This window comes from Delphinus delphis, chromosome 16 (assembly GCF_949987515.2).
Source record: "Delphinus delphis chromosome 16, mDelDel1.2, whole genome shotgun sequence".
Taxonomy (NCBI): domain Eukaryota; kingdom Metazoa; phylum Chordata; class Mammalia; order Artiodactyla; family Delphinidae; genus Delphinus; species Delphinus delphis.
The window spans coordinates 7,322,015-7,341,527 of NC_082698.1; the positions used below are offsets into that span (position 1 = coordinate 7,322,015).

The 19,513-nt window shown below is 39.5% G+C and overlaps 1 protein-coding gene across 2 annotated transcripts in view; it reads right to left on the reverse strand.

Annotated features, from left to right (window-relative positions):
• The window catches only part of ZRANB1 (zinc finger RANBP2-type containing 1), a 69,079-nt gene extending 51,208 nt beyond the window's left edge, over nt 1-17,871 (reverse strand). For both annotated transcript variants that reach the window (XM_060033870.2, XM_060033867.2), the window contains exon 1: nt 17,203-17,871. The gene's annotated coding sequence lies outside the window, so the exon portion shown is untranslated. The remainder of the gene's footprint in view (nt 1-17,202) is intronic.
• Between the last annotated feature and the right edge of the window lie 1,642 nt (nt 17,872-19,513).

Below are 19,513 nucleotides of genomic sequence, written 5' to 3' on the forward strand. Positions count from 1 at the left end.
CCCTGGTCCGGGAAGATTCCACGTGCCGCGGAGCAACTAAGCCCATGCGCCACAACTACTGAGCCTGCGCTCTAGAGCCCGCGAGCCACAACTACTGAGCCCAACACACCACAACGACTGAAGGCCGCGCGCCTATAGGCCGCGCGCCTACAGCCTGTGCTCCACAACAAGAGAAGCCACCGCAATGAGAAGCCTGCACACCGCAATGAAGAGTATCCCCAACTCGCCACAACAAGAGAAAGTTCGTGTGCAGCACAAAGACCCAACAGCCATAAATAAATAAATACACACATACGTACATACATACATACTTTGGCTCAGGGATTCTAGTGGCATGGAATGTGGACCGGCCCTATGTTCAGTAAAATCCAGAGAAGAGACCATGTTGAGTGACCTGAACAAAGAAAGGAGTGGAGCTTTTGAGCAATTTCAAGAAAAAGGAGAAATTCTAGAGGATGGGATCCACTCCTGTGGTAAGACCTCAGTACAAAGTGTCTGCCTCTAACACCTAGGTACCAAGGCAAGGCATGCATGAGCTGGTTAACTATTCAAGTCCTGTGGTGTCAAGAGCACAAGTGCACAAACCTTTGTGATCATTAAAAGTCCTAAATCTTTGTGAAATTATGTATACATGATTAAGAATCAGTGAGACCCAAAAATATGCTGACCTTCCTCCCATACAGAGATCACTGTTATCTATGTCATCTGCATCTAATGAGATTTGCTAAGAAGGCCCCTTCCAAGGAATGTGTGGACAAACTAGACAAAATTAATCTGGTTAAAATAAGTTAAAATAATAACAGTTAAATAACACCTGTCATGGTGACCTTGGCCTTACTGGCACTATGCCTTAATTAACTAAGTCAATTACCAGTACAACCAGTACATCTAACTTCATTCCACCAAACCTAAGTCCTTAAAATATAACAAGAAATACAAAGTTTACATTTCAATAAGTCAACATGGTGTTAATTAGGAAAACTAATAACAGCTACAATGCTAATGGTTTTTCTTTAAACCGCTGGATAATTAGTAATCCACTGATCAGAATGGAAGAAGATATATAGACACAAAATTAACTTACAGTGTGTCAAATCTTACACAAAACAATAGTAACGCTCCTTTTTAAAAATCTATCTTCTAGTCATTTCTGGAGGAATTTTACCTCTTTATATACTAGGGCTTTATCTGTAATTTCATCAACTTCCTCTGTACTCTCCAGTTCCTAGACAGTAACTACAAAGGAAAGAGGAGTAACAGATAGATACATAGACAGATACATACATAGATAGATCCATCTTGAGCTACTGTAGAACCCATCTTAGCATGATTTCTTTACACAGTTTCAGAGACATCACAGGTCAATCACGTACCCCAAATTATAATCCCAAACAAAAATAATTTAATGTTAACAACCTATGACAAGTTACTGAAGGTCTACTACGCACTCAGAAACGTGGAGAGATATAACCACGTAGATAAAATACTGTCCTTGTACTCACGACACCTGCAATTTAAGTAGATGAAAGATGACTACGGCTTTCTTAAATGTACATGGAAATGGAGAGATTATCTCCAAGACTGCATATAAAGCCAGCATTTAAAACACAATAAAACAACTTTCGCAAAAGTTGTGAACATACTACTTCATTCAGAATTTGATTTATCATCGTATCTATTCTCTGTTCACACTGAACAAATTAGTCCCAATTAACAATATCCACAGGAACCAACCAACCGTCACTACTAAACCTAGTCCAACTAAAGGCCACCTTTTTAACCAAACACTATGTTATCTATGTGACAGAGAAAGGAGGGGTAGAAATTTTTAAATAATCAGTGAGTTCTAATACAAAAGAAAGAAAGAAAACGATTTGAAAAGCAGGCACAAACGAATGAAATATTCCAAGGCAAAACCAATTCAGAGCTACTCTCTTGTCCAAAAACATCTTGTTCCCAACGCCTCGACCCTGTTCAAATTTCTTTGTCATTTTCCCTAACATCTAATCCCCTAAAGTTAGATGAATTAAAACACTTATTTTATAAAGGCAAATTATTTACAAGTGTTACTTATTAATAGTATGAAGTCATTCAATTAGATTACTTTTTTCACAATTCCTACTGTAATGAATAACAGGAAAGTAGGGTGGGGATTTTGTGAGTTGGATTTTCATTGCAGAGACAGGGAGAATAAGTAGGCAAAAGTTTAGCAAAGGGCAACCTGGGAAGGAATGCCAAAGACAGCAGCAGGTTGAAAAGACTGCTTACCCAACCATTAGAGATGGATGTATGTCCAGGCCAACTCTGTCTACTTCACAACTTTGCCAGGGTCAGCCTCATCCAACTAAGAAAAGAAAATAGCTAACACTTAAGCATGTACTGTGTGCCAGACACTTCTAAGCACTGTACCTATACATCAGGTAATCTAATCTTCAGAATCCTATGAAACAGGTACTACTATTATCTCCAATTTTAAAGACTGGAAACAGGAAAAGAGAAGTTGAGTAACTTGCCCAAAGTCACAAAGCTACTAAGTGGCAGAGCCAGGATTTGAACCTGGGCATTCTGGCTCCAAAGTCTGTAGCAGACAGACAATGTAATAAAAATACATTTATACTGCAGCCCATAGTCACTTATTCCCACTATCCAGAATTTGGACAATTAATAAACTGCATGTAATGCCTCACTAAACAGTCTTTCCTAGATAACCAATAACATACAATATCTAAACAAGCAAACTTAAAAAAATAAAAAACTTGTTCACACCCATTTTGCTCACATTTTAGCTTTTCAAAATTACAGAGAATCTTCCCAAAGCTTATCTAGATTGAGAACTACTGCAAAATGCCTAAAAAGTTAAGTAAGCAGGACCTAAAAAGTTATTTATAAAACAAGATATACTAAATTTTCCATGTAAAATTGAGTGGAAGAAAAAACCACCAATCTGAGGTATTTATCACGACTTTAGACTATAAAATGCCTTAAGTATTTTTAATTTTGAAGGCAATCCCTGGGGAAGAAAATATTATTAATAAAAGTCAGCCTGACTTCTCTTAAACCAATACACTAATCCAGATTACTAAAGAAACCACTGTATGTCAATTAAAATAATAAAGCCCTCCATTTGCATTGAGACAACTGAAAAAGGGAAAAGTCTCCCCAAATGACAGGTGTGTATTAATCACACTACCTATACATGACCTTGTGTTAAAGAAAAGCAAAGAATGACTATCTTTGAGATAGTTAATAAATTATTTTTATCTCTAAGAGCTTCCATTTTCCCATCTGTGAAAAAATAAATGAGTTAAACAAGATGATCTCCAGAATCTCCAAAGTCTCACATTCTTCTATGTAAGGACTCACTCTAGGGGGGACGATAAATTGGAAGGTTGGGATCTATATATAAAATAGATAATAAGAACCTACTGTATAGCACAGAGAACTCTACTCAATACTCTTTAATGGCATATATGGGAAAAGAATCTAAAAGAGAGTGGATATATGTATAATTGATTCACTTTGCTGTACACCTGAAACACAACATTGCAAATCAACTATACTCCAATAAAAATTTTTTTAAAAAGACTCACTTTAAAATCTTGCTTATTCAATTTATTTTGCAAATACTATTTCCAAAGTTAATTAAAACATTTTTTAACTTTTCCCTGCTCCATCTGTGACAAGTGACAAGCTCAAATTTTAAAATATATACTTAATATTAATGATCACTTAATGTATCTAAGCAGTAACAAAATCCTATTTCTAAAACAAAGCTATATCATACATCCATACATCATACCACCTATGAATTATTTGTGCCAAATAATAGTAACAGTTATCAAACCTGAATGTGATCAAGCTTCTAGATCTAACTACCAGTTTACAAGATCACAGGGGATAGAGGAACAAACTGATTTCCGTGGAGATGCAATCAGCAAATTCCTATGGGTGTGTGTATATTAAAACTTATATACATGTTAAAAATTAATTTGAACACTGATTTGATATTAAGAAGTTGTTTAAATGTTAAGGTGTGATTAACAGTATGGTACCTATTTTTCTAAAAGAGGACTTTTCCCTTAAGAGACACATACTGAATTATTTACAATGTTATAAAATGGCTTGAATTTGCTTTAAAATAATCCACTGGGAAGAAGCAAGAAAAATATAAATGAAACAAGACTGGCCATATGTTATTAACTGGGTGATGGATACATAAGAATTCATTCTCCTAGTCTCTCTATATGTATATATGTTTGGAATTTTTCATAATGAAAAGTTTTAAAAATCTATCAAGAAGGTAACAAATGCTATTACAGACTAAGAATTAAGGCTTAGATTGCTAAGATTAGAAAAGGAGCAAGAAGCAGTACGCTGTATATTGTTAACAGTGCTACTCAAAACTTGGTCCAGGGCCCTGTGATATTCTACAAACTGTTTACTAGTCTGTAGAGAAACTGAGAGTAAGCATTTACAAACTTTTATAGCAATTTTACAGAATAATTTTATGATTGCTGAAACTACAGCGGCGAGGCGGAATCTGTTTGGAAAATCAGGCAAGTTTCCCCGTGTTACGTGGAAACAACAATGGACACCCAGAAGGACGTTCAACACCCAAAGCAGCAGCCAATGATATATATCTGTGGAGAATGTCACAAAGAAAATGAAATAAAATCAAGGGATCCAATCCGTTGCAGAGAATGTGGATACAGAATAATGTACAAGAAAAGGACTAGGGCTTCCCTGGTGGCACAGTGGTTGAGAGTCCGCCTGCCGATGCAGGGGACGCGGGTTCGTGCCCCGGTCCGGGAGGATCCCACGTGCCGCGGAGCGGCTGGGCCTGTGAGCCATGGCCGCTGAGCCTGTGCTCCGCAGCGGGAGGGGCCACAACAGTGAGAGGCCTGCGTACCGAGAAAAAAAAAAAAAAAAAAAAACCTACACCTAACTTAATGGTGAGAAACTAGAAACTTTCCAGCTGATATCAGTAATAAGGCAAGGACGTCCCCTCTCACTACTCCTTTTCAGTGTCAAACTGGAAATTCCTGCTAATACTGTAAAACAAGAAAAGGAAATAAAAATACAGATTGGAAAGTAAGAAATAAAATTGTTTTTATTCACAGATGACATGACTTGTCTGTGAAGAAAATCCAAAAGAATCGACAAAACTCCTGCAGCTAATACAGAATTATAACAAGGTTGCAAGATACAGGTTAAATAAGTAAATTGCTTTCCTATATACCAGCAATGAACAAATGGAATTTGAAATTTAAAACACATCGCCATTTACATTAGCACTCCCAAAACTGAATTACATAAGTATAAATCTAACAAAATATGTACAAGATCTATATCAGGAAAACTACAAAACTCTGATGAAAGAAATCCGAGAACTAAATAAATGGAGAGATACTTCACGTTCATGGATAAGAAGACTCAATATTGTCAAAATCTCAGTTCTCCCCAGCTTGATCAAAAGATTCAATGCGACCCCAATCAAAATTCCAGCAAGTTTGTGGGTACTGACAAACTGATTCTAAAGTTTATATGGAGAAGCATAATATCCAGAATAACCAAACAGTAAGAATAACCAACACAGTACCGAAGGAAAAAAAAAAGTCAGAGGACTAACTACCCTGACTTCTACACTTACTATACAACTACAGTAATCAAAACACTGGTGAAAGAACGGACAAACAGATCAATGGAATAGAGCAGAGAACCCAGAAATACACCCACATATATAGAGTCAACTGATATTTGACAAAGAAGTAAAGGCAATACAATGGAAAAAAGAAAGTCTTTTCAAAAAATGGTGCTGAAAGCGCTGGACATCCACACGCAAAAAAAAAAAAAAAAGACTCTTAGACACAGACCTCATACCCTTTACAAAAATTAACTCAAAATGGATCACAGACCTAAATGTAAAATGCAGAATTATAAAATTCCTGTTATGAAGGTAACCTAACAGGAAATCTAGATGACCTTGACTATGTCAATGACTTTTTAGATAAAACACCAAAGACACAATCCATGAAAAATATACTTGAGAAACTAGATTTGTTAAAATTAAAAAGTTCTGTTCTACAAAAGACATTGTCAAGAGAATGACAAGATAAGCCAAAAAAATAGGAGAAAATATTTGCAAAACACATATCTGATAAAGGACTGTTATCCAAACTATACAAAGAACTCTTGCAACTCAACAATAAAAAAAAAAATAAACAATCTAATTAAAACATGGGCAGAGACCTGAACAGACACTTCAAGGAAGGTATACAGATGGCAAACAATACCTCATTAGAGAACTGCAAATTAAAACAGCAATGAGTTACCACTTTACACCTATTAGATTGCCTGAAATCCAGAACACTGACAACACCAAATGCTGATGATATAGATCAACAAGACCTCTCATTCATTGCTGATAGGAATGCAAAGTGGTATAGCCAAGTTAGGAAGAGAGTTCGGCAGTTTCTTAGAAAACTAAACATACTCTTACCATATGTCCTAGCAATTGTGCATCTTGTATTTACTCAAAGGAGTTGAAATTTTATGTCCACACAAAAACCTGCACACGGATGCAGCTTTATTCATAACTGCCAAAACTTGCAAGCAACCAAAGTTCAGTATAAGTGAATGGATAAATAAACTGTGGTACATCCAGACAAGGAAATATTATTCAGCACTAAAGCGAAACGAGCCAGCAAGCCATGAAGAGACATGGAGGAACCTTAAATGCATATTGCTAAGTGAAAGAAGCCCATCTGAAATGGCTATATACTGTTTGATTCCAACTATATAACATTCTGGAAAAGGCAAAACTATGGAGACAAAGGTCAGTGGTTGCCAGGGGATGGCGAGGGGGAGGGATGAACAGGCAGAACACAGAGGATTTTTAGGGCAGTGAAACTATTCTGTATGATACTATAATGGTAGATACATGCCATGCTACATTTGTCAAAACCCATAAAGTGTACATACCAAGAGCGAACCTTAATGTAAACTATGGACTCTGGTTGATAATTATGTGTCATGGTAGATTCATCAACGTAACAAATGTACCACTCAGTTGCAGGATGTTGACAGTGGGAGAGGTATGCATGTTGGGGGGGGTGTATAAGAACCCTCTGTACTTTCTGCTCAATTTTGCTGTGAACCTAAACTGCTCTAAAAACTAAAGATTATTTTTAAAAATCTACTTCTTAACAATGTTTTCAGTCACTATATCCAGGAAACATTTTTTTTAAAAAATCAGTTCTCAAAGAATAATGGGAAGTTTTAAAAAAAGGACACAAGAACTTCTGGTGTGAACCTAAAACTGCTCTAAAAAATTAAAATAAAATCTGAAATATGTTCACACCTAAAATTTTTAATTAAAAAAAGACATAGAGGGCTTCGCTGGTGGTGCAGTGGTTGAGAGTCCGCCTGCCAATGCAGGGGAAACGGATTCATGCCCTGGTCCGGGAGGATCCCACATGCCACGGAGCGGCTGGGCCCATGAGCCATGGCCGCTGAGCCTGCACGTCCGGAGCCTGTGCTCTGCAACGGGAGAGGCCACAACAGTGAGAAGCCGGCGTACCGCAAAAAAAAAAAAAAAAAAAAAAAAGAGATAGAAATTAGCATGAAGGGCTCACACTGGCCAAATCTGGATCAACTCAAGCATCCACATAAATAACAACAGTAAAGGATTTTTAAAGCACTGACTAAGACAAATATACAAAACTCTACACACAAACTAACAGATAAATAATGGAGGAGAAAGTTCTTCCTTACAACAGAAATCAAACTAATAAATGCAAAATGAATAACTGGATTAGAAATTCACCATTAGGCAATCTCTACAACAGATTCAGAAAAGAATCATCACTGAATGTTAAAACTAGTGGGTGAAAATTTGAGAATTAACAGGATATTTAAATAGTCTCCAAGTATCTCCCAACAATAACTAGTATGTTACAAAACCCGGTAGACACCTTAACCAAGTAATCAAAGTTAACCACACCAGTAATGACATCATTTGCCTCTTGATATGTTGTACTAAGAACAAAACATCACCTCTGTGGCATTCTTGCTAAAAAGTACATACTCTGACTCTGATTATGCAAAAATATCAGAAATGCCAATATTAAGAGACCTTCTACGAAATTACTAGTCCTATATTCTTCAAAAACATCAATATCATGAAAAACAAGGACTTTTCTGTTCCAGTTAAAGGAACCTATAAAAAACATGGCAATAGACTGCAACTCATGATCTGAGATTTTCTTTTGTCTTTATAAAGAATATTAATAGAACAACTGACAAAATTTAAATAAGATTTATAGAATCTTATTCTTATAAGAATTAATCATGCAATGTTAATTTCCTGAGTTTGATAACTCTATTGTGGTTACATAAGAGAAAGACCTTGTTTTTAGGAAATACACACTGAAATATTTAGAGATTAAGGGGTATCAAGTCTGCAATTTACTTTCAAACAGTTCTGGGAGAAAAATACATTTGTACTTATATATGTCCACATCACACAATAAACCTTATAATTTACAAAATACTTTCACATACATCATTGTTATTCTGACAAAAACCAAGAAATAGGTACACAACAGTCCTTTTATATGAGAGTAAATGTGGCCTCCTATATCTAAAAATTTCTCAAGAATTGTCTGCTTTTTCTACCCCTACAACCAAGCCCTAGTTCATCATTTCTCTCAAATATTTTATTTATTATTCTAACTGGTCTTCCAACCTTCATACTCCATATCTCTGCCAGAGTAATCTGTCCAAAAAAAAAAAAAAAATCTGGTGTTGTTATTCAGCCGCTTTAAAAATTTCAAGACCCCAACACTAAGGTGAAAAATCCTAAACAGGACATAAAAGAACCTTCCAAACACAAACACACGTGTGTGTCAAGAATATCCTACAATATTTCCCTTCAGCGATTTACTGCCTTTCACCAAAGCATTATTAAGGGGAAATCTACTTTATTTTACTATGGGAAGATCAGTTCCATCTCTTGTTATTTTATATAGAGAAAAATGTACTGCACTTTTTAGATGTGAGTTCATGTCCCTCTCCACCTCTTACTAAGTCAGGGATATTGGCCAAACCCTTAAGATCCAAGCCTCTTCATCTGAAAAAATTATGGTAATGCCTTTCCTGTCCTTACACGAGGGCTAACACCAATAATGTCAAGATCCACATCCAATAATTAATATTATGAACAAATGTCAGCGTGAAATAACACCACCTTAAATTTTATATGAAGCTTCAGGTCACAGAAAACTTCTATTATTTCACTTCATCTTCGGAACCCTCAGGTAATTTCCTGTAAGGTACCCCAGAATCCTTCTGAGGTACAAGTATCTTCATTTTAATGACAAGGAATCTGTGGCTTCAGGAAAGGTGAAATGACTTGTCCACACTTACAAAGCTTTAGGAAGTAAAGCCCAGATTCTGACTCCTGTTTTCTCTCACAAATGCACCACAGCCTTCCAGAGTTACAAAAACTTATTTCCCTAGAACGAAATGTGAATATTAGGTTACAAGATGGACTGACTGTATATAGTTACTGTCTCTATCTACAACAAGACATTGACGCTACCTCCAAAACAAATCCCAAAATCTGAATTTTTCTCCAGATTACCCTACCATACCCCTAGTCCAAGCCACCATCAACTCTCACGATTACTACATAACCTCCCCACTAATCTTGCTGCTTCTATTCTATCCACCATCCTCGCATGGAAGCCAGGTGGATCCTTTAGAAACATAAACCAGGTCACAACACAAGGACTTAAAATCCTCTAATGGCTTCCCAACCCACTCAGAATAAAATTAAAATTCCCCAGCGGATTTTGTTCTGTTCCTTTTACAAGCAAGCTCATTTTCACCATAGGAGTTTTGTATTAGAACTCTCCTCTGCCTAGAATTCTCTTTCCCCATATTTTCACATGGTCAGCTCTTGTCATCAAAAGCTAGGTTTAAATAACACCTCAGAAAGATTTTCCCTCACCAGACTGATGTCATTCTCCACCACATTACCCTACTTTCATTATATTATCTGCAGAGCACCTATCACTACTTGGGTTTGGTTTGGGTTTTTTTGTTTTTTGTTTTTATTTTTGTTTTTCCTTGTTTGCTCTCTCTTTATACTAGAATGTAAATACAAGTAACAGAGACTTTGTCTTGTTTGTAGAGTTATCTGAACATCCAGTACAATTACTTTCTAAAATGCTTAACACTGAACAAGTCGTTACTAAATGTTTTAACTCGGTAGTCTTTGTAACAGTATTTCATGTAATCTACTTTTTTGAAAATCCTAAACAATCTCAGATCACACAGCAGGTGCCCAACAATTATTAACTTAATTTGAATGAATTTCTATAAAAACAAGGCCTTCAGATTTTAAGCTTAATACAACAAATATCCTCAAACAAATCCCCCTACACACACACACACACACACACACACACACACACACACACACACACACACACACACACGGAGACAGAGAACCCTTCCCTCTTCCCACCTGTAAAGATGATCCACACTGAAGAGGATCACTTCTCCTTTCTATTTCCCAGCTCCTTGACAATACTAGCTCAAGGGGAAAAAGAGGATCAGGGACTGGAGAAGGAATAAGGCATTCATATCCAGGTGCTATGAGCACCATTCCAACCTCATCCACATGCTTTAGCCATACTGTACCCTCTGCTGGTCCTTATATGTGGCATGTAATTTTCATATCTCCATGCCTTCACTTACAATTGCTTCTGCACACGATGTTCTCCCACTCCCACCTCCCATTCTTACCTGGTTCTATATATACCTAGAAACTTGTCACTCCTTCTTCAAAGACTAGCTCAAATGTTCCCACTTCTGTAAAACCCTTCTTGACCCAATCCTAATCTTGTGCTAATTTAGTCACTTCTTTACCACTTCATAGTACTTAGTTTTGTGGAATAAGGTTTCTTTCTAATGATCAACTGAAAAATTCACTTTTACGTCTCTATAAACAATGTTTGCTATAAAACAGTTGCTCACTAATCATTTAGACAATAAAAAGCAATTCAATATTCTCCTGGTATCAAAGGATAGTATTCCAAAGATTAGTCTAAAGTTCTACAAATTCCTGTCGTTCCCCTGTTTAAAAACAAACTTTAACTTCATTAAATACCAAAAAATGAAGTTAATTACCCACCCCAACCAGAAAAGGATTTAAAAGTGGTTTGTTAAAAATTACAGAAATGATAGGCCTCACGGCGAGAACAACAACCAAAAAAAACCATTACAGAAATGGTCTTGCCTTCAGAATTCCAATCACAAGCGTACTGCTGCAACTTAATGAGCAACACTCAGTAGAAATCCTTTTCTCCATCTGCAAAGTAAGGATAATTTCTTCATACATCCAGGGAATACTGTCTTGCAATAATCAATTGATGGCTGAGAATAATTATGTTACTAAAGCTAACTGAATTTCAGCAAATGATGCTGGGACAACTTGACAGCCCTCTGCAAAAGAATAAATTTGGATCCCTATCTCATACTATATACAAAACTTAACTCAAAATTATCAAAGACCTAAATGTAAGAGCTAAGAACTGTAAAATTCTTAGAAGAAATGCAAATCTTCTTGACCTTGGATTATACAATGGCTTCTTAGAGATGACACCAAAAGCACAAGTGACAAAAGAAAACAGATAAATTGGACATCAAAATTAAAATCTTTTGCGTTTCAAAGTACACCATCAATAAAGAGATAACGTACAGAACAGGAGAAAGTATTTGCAAGTCATCTGACTTGTGTCCAGAATATATAAAAAACTCTCACAACTCAACAATAAAAAGACAAATAACCCAACTGAAAAATGGGCAAAGGATTGGAGTAGACATTCTCTAAAGATACACAAACGACCAGTAAGCACATGAAAAGATACTCGATACCACCAGCCATTAGGGAATGCAAATAAAAACTAGGAGATTCCACTTCACTAAGACAGCTACAATAAAAAAGACAGACAATAACAAGTGTTGATGAGGATGTAGAGAAATGGAACCCTCATACATTGCTGGTATAAATGCAAAAATGGTACAACCACTTTAGAAAACAGTCACAAAGTTCCTCAAAGGTTAAACACAGAGTTACCATATGAACCGGCAATTCCATCCTAGGTATCAATATATACCCCCCAAAAAATGAAAACTTATGTCCACACACAAGTTTGTACACAAATGTTCACAGCAGCATATTTCATAAAAAGCCAAAAAGTGGAAACTACTCAAATGCCCATCAATCAATGAATAGATAAATATAAACAAAATGTGGTATGTACCCATACATGGAATATTATTCAGCCATAAAAAAGAATGAAGTACTGATACATGCTACAAGATGGATAAACCTTGAAAACGATAAGTGAAGTGAACAAAGCCAGATACCAAGGGTCATATAAAGAAAGTTCCAAAAAGCAAAACTTGAATTTTCACGCACTGACAACTATTTACATAGCATTTATATTGTATTAGGTATTATAAGTAATATAGATATGATTTAAAGTATACAAGAGGTTGTGTGTAGGTTATATGCAAATATTTTGCCATTTTATATGAGGGAATTGAGTATCCCTAGATTTGGGGATCCAAGAGGGATCCTGGAACCAATCCCCCACAGATACCAAAGGACGACTATATTGTTTGATTCCATTTATATGAAATGTACAGAACAGGTAAATCCATAAAGACAGAAGTAGATTACTTGTTGCCAGGAACTGGGGCAAACAGGGAATGACTGCTAATGGGTACAAGGTCTATTTTGGGGGTGATGAACATGTGCTGAATAGTGGTGATGGTTACATAACTTTGTAAATACACTAAAAACCAATGAATTCCATACTTTAAAAGTGTGAATTTTTTGTTTTATGAACTAAACCTCAATTAAGCTGTTATTGTTAAAAAAATTTTAAAAGACGGAGATATATGCAACTGATTTCCAACAATGCCTCATCCACTCGAATATTTTTTATTTATGTAAATTCAATCCACATAAAAATCTGACTTGCCAAACTGTACAAAATAAAAAGCCAAAAGTGTGAGGGGCTTCCCTGGTGGCGCAGTGGTTGAGAGTCCGCCTGCCGATGCAGGGGACACAGGTTCGTGCCCCGGTCCGGGAAGATCCCACATGCCGCGGAGCGGCTGGGGCTGGGCCCGTGAGCCATGGCCGCTGAGCCTGCGCGTCCGGAGCCTGTACTCCGTAAGGGGAGAGGCCACAACAGTGAGAGGCCCGCGTTCCGCAAAAAAAAAAGAATAAAAAATAAAGGAAATTAGTTTTTTCATTACTAAAAAGTTCAATTCACTAGGCACCTGAAAAATAAATTTTATGTTCCTGACCAACCTCCACTTTAAAATTCAAACTAATGACTCTTTTCAAAAATTTAATCTTAACCAAAATACGACCCTCCCAGAGAGCAAAGAATGAATGCTTACTGATCCAGATTTCTCAAGTGGTGAAATTACTGATGTAATTCTGTGAAAGTCCCTTTTACAAATGCAAGTAGCCTAAGTAAAAATGCTTAGTATTTCTGGAAAGTTAACAGATTAATTTTAGCTTCAATTATGCTAAAAAGGTTTCTGAAGCTTAAAAAAAAAGCTTTTATGTAAACTAGTTTCTAAAAACCAGTCAATTTCAGGGGAAAAAAAATATTTTGATGAACTGGAGGAAGAACACAAGTTTCCACAAAGATGCAGTGGATAAATCAAGATGATTTACTGCTAGGAGACTATGTATCCATAAAACATCAGGCCTCTCACTCACACATACAACACAAGAGGAACGTACACACCTGTTCTCCAACTACATCAGCAACCACCCATGTGCTACATAATTACACGTAATTATCCTTGGGATACAAAAATACTATGGATGGGCTTGTTTGTGTTTCTTCCAACAGTGTTGACAGGTAGCAGTGAATCACACATTCTCCTGAGTCTCATCTGCCTCATGATCAATGACACATGCTGCCAACATCTGAGGTTAAGGATGCAAACTGAGACTGCAGATTACTGTCTCCTGCCCATGATGCTAAATGTTACCTATGTACAAATATGGCAATGACAACAGTGCCACTGGTGCCAAACTCAAACCAAAGTAACCGCCCCAAACTCAAATCTGAAGTAAACTACAGATCTGTAGTACTTATACCATTATCAAAATGTTGAGCATCCTCTACAGAAAGAGAACCATGCTGATAATAGATATAAACATACTGGCCAAAAAAAACTTTTTAGAGACAGCCATGGTTTCAAATATTTTGTCTCATTAAGTCATCAAAGCCCGGGCTTCCCTGGTGGCGCAGTGGTTAAGAATCCGCCTGCCAATGCAGGGGACACGGGTTCGAGCCCTGGTCCGGGAAGATCCCACATGCCACGGAGCAACTAAGCCTGTGTGCCACAACTACTGAGCCTGCGCTCTAGAGCCCGCGAGCCGCAACTACTAAGCCCGCGTGCCACAACTACTGAAGCCCACACGCCTATAGCCCGTGCTCCGCAACAAGAGAAGCCACCACAATGGGAAGCCCACGCACCGCAACAAAGAGTAGCCCCTGCTCGCCACAACTAGAAAGCCTGGGCGCAGCAACGAAGACCCAACGCAGCCAAAAATAAATAAATTTTTTTTTAAAAACCCATCAAAGTCCAACTTTGAAATCAGCAACTCCAATACTCAGAGGAGTACAAACTTCATATTCTAGAACAACTCTATAACCAAAATACTTTGTCAACGTATTCATATTTTCAGTGCTTAATATATGGTCTCCACAGATACATGGTTTAGGATTCATACCCACTCCTCAAAGGTCTTAAAAATCTAACTGGGAAGCCGAATAAAGACATAAAAAGATAAACTGAAATCCAGGCTAGCATATGCTAAGAAAAAAAAAAAGAAGAAGAAGAAGAAAACAGTCCCACACAGGAGAGGTATGAATAGATCCCTTGGGGTTGAACTAGTCAAAAAGGCTTCTCAAGAGACTGGGCCCAGAGTAAAGGGAGTATCCGTGAATACAAGCAGAAAAGAGTTTCAAACAGAAAGAAAGGCACAAAGAAAGGCCAAGAGGAGGGACTTCACAGGAACAACAAACAAGTTAGTTTGGCTGGAACTAAAGATTCACAAAGGGAAGAAATGAGTTAAGACTGAAGAATGGATCAGGGCCAGATTACAGAGAAACCTGAAAACCACACCAAGGAGCTTAAACCTTACTTTGCATGTAACAAGGAGAGTTCCGGAACTTTTTATGTTGTGATGTGAGAAGGTGAGTGTTAAAATGTGCAAGATATTATTTACCCAAGGCATTAGCGGAGCACAAATAGTCCAGGTGAAACACATCACTGGGAGAAAACGTATTCAAAGCCCAGGTGCAAAAGCTTATTATTGGGGAAGGAGGGAAGTGAGCAGCAATGCTCAAATAATAACGCTGAACCAAGTTAAATAAAAAGCTACAGTGGTCTACTTTTGCAGCTCCCATTTATTTAAAGCCTCCATCTACTATAAAAGCGATACAAGTATAAAGCACATTGAAGAGCTCTCACTATATCAGTTACACACAGGAGGCAATTTACCTCAAATATCCTACATCTGGATCATGAGTTCCAAAACTATGCTAATCCTCTGACTTTAAATGCAATATGCCAAACCCTTATCAGCACACAGAGCTGGATCAAGGCCATAAGCTACCATGAATGAGTTCATCATACTAACCCAAGCACATTTCAAGAGTAAATAAATGGGTGTCTCAATGTTCTGAAGCATTAACAAAAGGTGTTGAAACATCAACAGAAATAAAAATCCCTCATGACATTCAAATAATATCCTCCCCAAAGATTAAAATGTGCCATTACTGTCCTCTCAGTCCCCGACAGCCTATAAAAACAATGTTATGAAACTTTAGTATAAGAAGGTGACTGCACATCATAAGATCCAGAAATCAAGGGGGAATCAGGATTCTAGATTTCTTTACAACTGCCTCACTTAATTAATAATATTAATAACCAGGAGGAGAGATCCAGCTTAATTTTTCACAAACCTAGTTTAATGACTTTCCTAAGACCCCTGGCACAAGCCAAGATCAATATTCCTTATGGTTTCCCCTGGCTTATGGTTTGAATACTGAGTCATCCACGTTTGATAAAAACATGGGTACCCTTGAGGTCGCACAAGTGATAAAGAAGTCAACTAAAAAGAGACTTTAGAAAAAACACTCATTATATAACGTTTCCATGAGGTAAAGATTTCTCTTCAACTGTACATTAAATTTATTGACAACAACATAACAGCTCATACGGTGAGCAAACAGACCAAAATATTGGATAGAGAGGACGGCGTTTAACCTCATAGCCTACGGAGTTATGGAATCAATTGACTGAAATACCAAATTCTCAGCCAGAGTTTCAAAACACCAGTGTTATCTCAAAGATAATGGGCCGGTTCAAACTTCCAGGCTGAACCTAAACTGCTGGTCCCTTGTGCTTAACGCAAGTATTCATTACAGTCCTTTTGTCTGTGAAACGACCCACACCAAACCACAGCGGAGAAAATAATAGAGAGTTGCACGGAACCATCGTTATCGCGAGCGAGAGAGCTAGACGATCTTGCCACGAGTTCCAGCTCCTCCTCCCCAGCCCACCCCCGTCGCCCCCCATCTTTCTAGGACAGAAAAGGCAACAACGGAAGGCCACCGCGGGAGGCGAAGAGGAAGCGGCCAAGGGACCGAAGTTTGGGGCCCAGTACCAACTTGTGGCGATGGACCCAAGTATTTAGGGCCTACCGCAGAGCGCGAGAGAAACCCCACTCCCCAACCCGGAGGTGGCAGGAAAAGAAGTCGGGGGGAAGGGGGGTCATCTGGCGGAAGAGAGGTGGCAAGGCAGGCGGCGCGTCCAGCCGCGGCTGATCCATGGTCGGTAAACAAGCCGAGCGGACCCACCCTCCCACAGCCCCGGGCCTGTCCCCCCATCGGGAAAGCCCAAGATGGAAGCGCGGAGGAGCCAGACCTTGCCGCCTCCCCTCTCCTCGCCTGCGACGCCTACCCGGGGGTCGCTGGCGGACGGCCCGGGAGACCCAGCGGCCTGGGCGCCATCAGGGAGCGAGGGGCCCGGGCAGGCCGCGGCGGAGCCGCGAGGGGCCTGCAGCGGGGCGCCCTCCCGGGGCCCGGTTACCTGGCGGCGGCGGTGGCTCTTCCTCCAGTTCCTGCTCCTCCTCCCCGTCCGACGCTCGGCGCCCGGCGGCCGCGGCGGCGGCAGCGACTCCCCGAGCAGCCCGCGGCGACGAGCCGAGCCCGGCCCCTCTCCGCCTCCCTCCGCGCCGCCGCCCGCCCCGCTGCTGCCGCCTCCGCCCTCTCCCCTCAGTCAGGACATGGTCACCGCGGGCCCGCGCGCGACTCCCGCTGCCGGAGGCGGGGGCAGAGGGGCGGAGAGCAGGCACGGAGGCGGGGGGACACAGGGGGGGAGGGGGAGAGAGGAGGGGGGGGTGGCCTCGGGAGCAGCGGGCTCCTAATGGCGGCGGTGAGGGGCCCCGGAGCCAAAAAAAACCCCACGGCAAGCAGCACAACGTCAAGGCCAGACCCCGCCGCTCGTCGCCGTGTTATTGGCCCCGAGGCCGCCAGCGGCGCAGCCAATGGTCGGCCGCCTCTTTCCGGGCGCAGAAGGCGGGCCGCGGAAGGGGGACGTCACGCCGGCGCCGGGCCCCGATTGTGAGGCGGCGGCGCGCGCCGGCCCCCGGGTCCCGCCCCCTGTGCGGCGGCCGGTTGGCTGGGGCTGCGGGACTTCGGCGACGTGCGGGGCACGCCGGGAGGCGACGGCGCGGCGTGCGCGGGGCACGGGGACGCAGCCGGGGCGGCCGGGAGGACGTTCTTGTGGCTGCCCAGCTCCTAGTGAACGGTCTCGGTTGCTCTTACAGCCGACTTCTAAGTCAACTCCCAAGTCTCACCAAGTGAACTACTTAGTGACAGATTCTGCATCACTTTTTCTTATACAGCTTCAAGCTCTTGATAAGACACCAGGGAAGATAAATGTTTAGGTTGAGACAATTGCATTTTCATATCTTTTTTTTTACAATGTCTTTTTTTATTCCTGTCTTCGAGGCAGCTATCCATTTATATTTGTGAATGTGTAAATTTATAATGTATGTATTACCTAAGTACATGCATATATTCATGATGAAAAGCCATAGAGTTGTATGCCAATTATATCTCAATAAAATTAATTTTTTAAAAAGCCATGGATACTTTGCTTTTCGCTCTCTTTTACTACTTCCTAGCTCTAGTATTGGGTAAACCTAATTTTCTAATGGTTTGCTTTTACTGTAAATTGTAAATGTAAGGGAGAGATTAAATTATAGCCATGGGGGGGAAAAACTGCCGGGAGAATTACATGAGCCAAAGTTCCAAAGAGAATATGTTATATGGTGATGTTTCATATATTTCTTTTTTTAATGTAAATATAGCCAAGTAGTCTAAATCATTTACCCAATTACTAAAACCCCATGAGTATGTCATATTTTTCAGGCTGGGGAGCTTTGCTTTTCTCAATGAGACTTTGCCTTGCATTTTTCATACTGCAAGTTTTATTTCAAGAATTCGAATGACCGTAAAAACACAGAGAGTCTTTAAAAGTTGTAAACTTCTTAGCACTGTCAAAAAGCACTGAGGCGTCTGAAGTTTCGGACGCCTCAGCTTCAACAGAAAGAATGTATTATTCAGAGTTTAACTCGATTTTTAAAACTCGGGTGGTGACTTCATTTAGTAAAACTATGCCTGGTATTCTCATAGCTTCACTATGGCCACTGAAGAGAAATACCTGATATAGCTTCCTCTCATCAACAACCTCTTTCCTAATCAGTGGTATATTTTACACTTGCAGCCATTCCTGTGATGTCGAGAGTTTTAATAACCACCACCTTCCCGGAGCAACATTATTTGCTCAAGGACTCATCAACAGAGTTTAAACTGCAACAGTCATTTACCTACAAAACTTAACACACATTCTCAAACATATAATTAACACAATTGTAGATAAAATTAAACCACGTTATTATGTAAGAACAAATGGTTCCACCAACATTTCACTTTGAAAATATTTTAAGAGCCTCTGAGAACCTCCAGCTTGCCCTTCCTGAAGCTCACCAGCAAGTTACCAAGAACCACAGAATCAGGTGTTTTTGTTTAGTTTGAGTTGTAATTCATTTTGTTAAGGAAAAGAGATATTGTTTAAGTAAGCTTGTTAACTCTTCATGAAGTTTAGCAAACTTAAAATCCATGTGTCAAGGAATAACAAGCACAGAGGTGAGTAAGACACATTCTGTGTTTGTGGGAACTAGAGCATAGGAAAGCAGACGAGACAAAAATAACCATAATGACAATAGGAGGTGGAATGTGCTGAGTAAATTCAAACGAAAACCATCTTGTAATTGAGAGGAAGAGCAAATCCAAAAGTGACTCTATGGTAAAACTGAAAAGGCACTTGTTACCAA